Source organism: Bos indicus x Bos taurus, chromosome 20 (assembly GCF_003369695.1).
Source record: "Bos indicus x Bos taurus breed Angus x Brahman F1 hybrid chromosome 20, Bos_hybrid_MaternalHap_v2.0, whole genome shotgun sequence".
Taxonomy (NCBI): Eukaryota; Metazoa; Chordata; class Mammalia; order Artiodactyla; family Bovidae; genus Bos; species Bos indicus x Bos taurus.
Genome location: NC_040095.1, coordinates 34700551 through 34706698, shown reverse-complemented (window position 1 = coordinate 34706698; position 6148 = coordinate 34700551).

Here is a 6148-nt window from a genome sequence, read left to right as displayed (position 1 = left end):
TCACATCAGATAAAGTATTGGAGCTTCAACTTCAGCTTCAGTCCTTCCAATGAATATTCAGGATTGATTTTCTTTAGGATTAACTGGTTGGATCTCGTTGCTGGCCAAGGGACTCTCAAGAGTCTTCTCCAGCACCATAGACTTCGCTTATTTCCTGTAGAATTTATAGAATGGGACATGGTGCCTAGCACGTAGTAACAATTTGTTTAATAAATGAGTGAACAAATGCAATCTGCAAACTTTGGTTCTGATGACACTTTTATTAATTAAAAAATTTTAATTGTGGTTAAAAGATATAAAACTTACCATTTTAACCACCTTAAGTGTGCAGTTCAGCAGTATCATGTATATTTACTTTGTGGTCCCTAGAAATTGTTTACCTTGCAAAACTGAAACTCTACATTCTTAATAACTCCACATTCCTCTTCCCTCCAGCCCCTGACAGCCACTATTACTTTCCGTTTCTCTAAATATTGACTACTTTAGATACCTCACATAAGTGGACTCACACAGTATTTGTCTTTCTGTGACCGGTTTATTTAATGTGACATAATGTCCTCGAGGTTCATCCACATTGTAGCATGTCACAGTTTCCTTCTTTTTTTTTTAAAGCCTGGGCACTATTCCAGTGCATGTCTCTAGCACATTTTGTTTTCCCACTTATCCAGTGAAGGACACTGGCTTGCTTGCACCTCTTGATTACTGTGAAGATGACCACCACTTGGTTCCCCTGCAGTCAACATAGGTGTGCAAAGACCTTTTTGAAACACAGTTTTTAATTCTTTGGACTCTATGCCCAGAAGTGAAATTTCTGGATTATATGGTAGTTCTATTTAAAAATTTTTGAGGAAGCTTCATATTGTTTTCCATAGTGGAAAACAATTTTATATTCCCACCAACAGTGTACAAGTATTCCAATTTCTCCACATCTTTGGTGAGGCTTTTATTGACAGAGAGTGGTGGACATTAGGATGTGTTATTCGAGTCAACTTTTGTAGGGAGCCTAACTGGCGGGGGCTTTCAGCTGCTGCCCATCTGGATCCATCACTGTGTTTGTGCTGCTGTCCTGCTTCCCAGGGGCTACTCCTTGCCATGACTGAGCACAGAGTGTGGGGAGGGGATGGGGAAGATGAATACAGGCTAATTTCTGTGAGGCACAGGACTTTCCACCAGGCCCAAGGAGTTCCCATTGGCCTGGCCAAAACTATCTTGACATTTCACTGCCATCTGCAACTCTTCCATCCAACCCTCCTTCTTTTCCCCTCTCCTTCTACTGGTAGCAGGTCTGTATCCCCTTATCAAGGATCTCCTTGCCTTTTCCTGCTTCCTCCCTCAGTAAATCTCCTACATGTATAATTCTGTCTTGGCATCTATTTCTAAGCAATCCTGAAATAACACACAGATATACAGTGGCCAATTCACAGAGAGACATGAAAAGGCCTAAGCCATGAATAGTTTAAATTTAACCTGTGCAAATCCAGCTCTGTAATTCTTTTTAAGAAATGAATAGGCAAATACATTTCATCATATCAAAATTGTCATTAGTCTCACTCAAGTGGACTGTGTCAACCTTTTTTTCCTAGAAACATCCTTTCTCACAAATCACAACAAGGTCACCCAATAGATATGAACTGAGAAAACTATTGATCAGAATATACATTAGAAGCAACAAATGCATTTATAGAACCCCAGCAATTTCAGATTTAAATGAAAATCCATCCACGTACGTTAAAAAAGCAAGAACAGAATTACTTACATGTTAAACGTAATGCTTCATATCCCTTCACAGAATCCAGCATTATCTGAAACCCTGGCATATGAAACAAAGCTTAGTTTTATAGCTGGGCTTAAAATCCTCACTTTGAGTGATTTCTGACATAGAGACACTTTATGTGCCAAATACATTTACAAATGAGAACATCACTTGGAATTTGAAAGTCTACCTAATTTTGACACTTAATCATGTATCAAATCTTACATGAATCAAGAATTGTTGGCTGTGTATAAGTTTTTCTTTCTTATAGAATGCTCATTTCAGATAATGTTTGTGCCATGTAGAGAGAAAGATAGGCATTTGATATCTATTTGTAGATGAATATATGAAAAAAATCGATTGCTAAGATATACAAAGATTCAAATGGACATTTTAGTATTTAGGTCAAGATGTCTTCAACAGACATAGTAGGTTAATAAAACACAGCAACTGAGATGTAAAAGATGATATTTGTTTTTGAACTTAAAAATGATTCTTTCCAGCAGGCAGGGAAGGCCATTACCCTGAGGACCTGCCTTGCCAGGTCCAAGCCGTTCCCAGAGATCTCACAGCAGCCAGCAAGCACAGTCATGAACTGGAATAACATTTACTGGAACGGGATGGAGAGGCCTCTTTCTGGATGACTAGAGGGTGATTCACAGGGACAATTTATAACATTTTCACAGGGTCTCAAATTCTTTCTTGTTTTGAAAAATATAAGTATTTCTACACATAGAGCAAAGGGAGATAAAGAGGGGAGCATGGATTCCCTGTGATTTCAATGCAGTTCATTGTCCCTGGTGATTTCAATGAAGTCCCTGTGGTGTTGGTTGCTTTTTATTTTTTTAATGTTATCCAAAAGACTAAAGGAAACACAATCCATCAGCTGTGAAAAATGACTAAGTACTAGCGAGCTGTTTGCAAAGGTATTACCCATGTGACTCCTACACTTTGATGGTTAAGAAAAGCCAGCGTGGGTTTCTTTTTCATGCCTGTGTGTGCTCGCGTGCTTGTCTTAGGCTGGGTTGCGTTCGCTCTTGGCCGGGGTCTGGCCAGCTCCGGTTTCAGTTGTAGGCAGCCATGGACAATCTGCCTCTTTATTCTGCTTGGAAGCTCTGCTGATAGAGCTGTTTAAAGGGCTCAGGTGCTGACAAGCTGGGTGCTGTCAGTATCTGGGATTACAGGAAGTCCATCAAATCTTAGAGTTGCTTTCACTCTACACGGTGCAGAAAAGAAATGAACATATCATTGTCTTCTTCCCTTGCTTGTCTGTCATCGGTAGCCCCAGTGCCTTCTTCAAACTCAGATTCAATATTAATTCTATATTCATGATGTTTTTGCAAATATATCATGCTGTTACTATAAATCAACAATAATCCCTTGAATTTGTTTTTCCTTTAAATTTTACAAATTTAAGGTCTTATTTTGAGAATTATATATTCAATACTCCCTTCCCCCAGCATCTTGACTCTAGGGAAAACACATACCTAGACACAGGCTGCAAAAGCCTTGGAGACAGCCTGGGTCTTTATTATATTCATAGGCAGTAATGATTCTCAGAATCATGGGGTGATGCAGTTGTTGTTAAAAAACATAGACTACTAGTCTTTACTCCAAGGAGTAAATCAGCATCTTTAAGACTGGATATCTATATCTTATACATCAAAGTGGGGCTTCCCAGGTGGCACAGTGGTAAAGAATCAGCCTGCCAATGCAGCAGGCCCAAGAGACCTGGGCTTTGATCCTTGGGTCAGGAAGATTCCCTGGAGTCAGAAATGGCAACTCACTCCAGTATTCTTGCCTGGAAAATTCCATGGACGGAGAAGTGTGACAGGTGACAGTCCATGGGATTGCAAAGAGCTGGACATGACTGAGTGACTGAGCACATACATCAAAGTCTGAGAACAACTGATAATGGATTCTCTAGTGTGGTCTCCACCCAGTACAGTAAGACTTTCAGGTTTCTTTTAAAGCTCCTTCTCTGATCACTTGACCCACCAGCTATTTCACGAGCCCAGTCTTACTTCTCCAGCTGAGTTACCCATCTTAGCCACCCTGTGGCTCTGGGGTATTTCTTTTTGCACCTGCCCCCCTCCCCTGCCACTCAGCTCCCTTGGGCACATCTTGATGAGACCTCTATTGTAAACACATTCTCCGGCTGGCTCTGTCCCCGTACCTGTGCCCAGAGTACTCATTTACTCTCCCACTGCCACCCAAGCCTTTGCTTTGTAGAACCAGCTGCCCACCCAAGTACAGCAAGTCCTACCAGGTACAGTGCAAACTGCTGGTTTTTTGAATTGCCAGCTCTGTAAGTATGATGAAATTGCTGATCTGTTTCCTGATCTGTATAATAAGAGTTCTATGAGGTACATTTCTAAAATTCTCTGCTTCTGGACAGCCAGTAATTTTCTGTACTCATATCATGTTGGATTATTAGCCTCTCCCCACAGCAGCTGTTTTGGCTCATATGATTTCTCAATCTGTCTGCTGGCCGCCTGTTTGGGAGGTGTCCTGTCCCATGGGACACAACTTAGCAGAAATAGTGTCTGGGGCTCTGACTAGTCCATTACAGGAGGTCAAAGAGGAAGATACACTAACCAGAGATGGCAGGGTGGAGCCCGGAAAGGACCCCAAAAGACAAATGGGGTGATGGTGGACACAGGGTGAATATTTGAGTAGTCTAGGCTAGTGGCAGGTATATACAGATCTTAACTCCCAAAGCAAAGCTCATTTATGAACCAAAGGAAATTCAAGTATTATAAACAAATATTGGGGTTGGCATTTATAAGAGGGATGTTTGGGGAACTTAGGCTACTGGCAGGTAAACTCAGATTTAAATCCCCAAAGTCAAACTCATTTAAGAACCAGAGGAATGTTAGGCATCATAGAAAAATCTGGGAAATGGTTACAAGAGGGTATCAGGAAAAGAGCTGCAGATTCTGAGCTGGCCGGCAATGACCTCAGATCCTGCCTTCTCCATGAGACGGCAACCGTGATGGCTCTCTGTTCCTGCAGACACAGAGCATTCCATCCCTTTTGTCCTTGGCCCACTCAGACCTTGGACGAGTCTGGCCAAAGCACTGGTGTGTAATGGGAGGGTTGGGCCCCCAGTGGAGAGTGTGAGATCAATCTTCTTCTCTCTCTGGTGTCTGGGATTCATGGAGTGGGGACTGAGGTGACATGGACAAGTTGTAACCATCCCTCCTTACTTCTGCCACATCTACCTCGTCCCCATGACCACTCTTCTGCCTGGTGTCCTAAGTTTTGCTTGATGCTTTCAAATTGTGGTACTGGAGAAGACTCTGGAGAGTCCCTTGGACTGCAAGGAGATAAAACCAGTCAATCCTGAAGGAAATCAGTCCTGAATATTCATTGGAAGGACTGATGCTGAAGCTGAAGCTCTAATACTTTGGCCACCTGATGTGAAGAACTGACTCATTGGAAAAGACCCTCATGCTGGGGAAGTTTGAAGGCAAAAGAGAAGAGGGCAGCAGAAGATGAGATGGTTAGATGGCATAACTGACTTAATGGACATGAATTCAGGCAAACTCTGGGAAATAGTGAAGGACAGTGGAGCCCAGCATGCTGCAGTCCATGGGGTTGCAAAGAGTTGGACATAACTTAGTGATTGAACAACAGCAACAGCTAGTTCCCTGGAGCTTTACCAGTTGACATGATTGGGGTTTATATTAGTATCCTCAGGCTGCCCTAAAAATGTACCACAAAACCAGTGGCTTCAAAAAACATAAATTTATTGTCTTATATTTCTGGAGCTTGAAGTCTGAGATCAAGGTGTCAGTAACATTGGTTTCTCCTGAGGGCGGTAAGGGAGAAATCTGTCTTATGCCTCTCTCCCAGCTTTGGTAGTTTGCTGACCATCTTTGGTGCTCTGTGGCTTCTGCCACACAACTCCACTCTTTCTACAGTGTTCTCCCTGAGTGTGTGTCTGTGTCCAAATTTCCCCTTTCTATAAGACACCAGTCATATTGGATTAGGTGTCTACCCTTCTCTTCAAGACTCTTGAGAGTCCCATGGACTGCAAGGAGATCAAACCAGTCAATTCTAAAGGAAATCAACCCTGAACATTCTTTGGAAGGACTGATGCTGAAGCTCCAATACTTTGGCCACCTGATGCGAAGAGCCAATTCATTGGAAAAGACCCTGATGCTGGGAAATATTGAAGGCAAAAAGAGAAGGGGGCAGCAAAGGGTGAGATGGTTAGATAGTATCACTGACTCAATGGACATGAATTTGAGCAAACTCTCCACCCTGTTCCAGTATGCCCTCTTTTTAACTAATTGCATCTACAATTAGATTAGACCCTATTTCCAAAGAAGGTCACATTCTCAAATACTGGGGAAGTATATTCATCCTTCAATACATGAATGGGGAAAG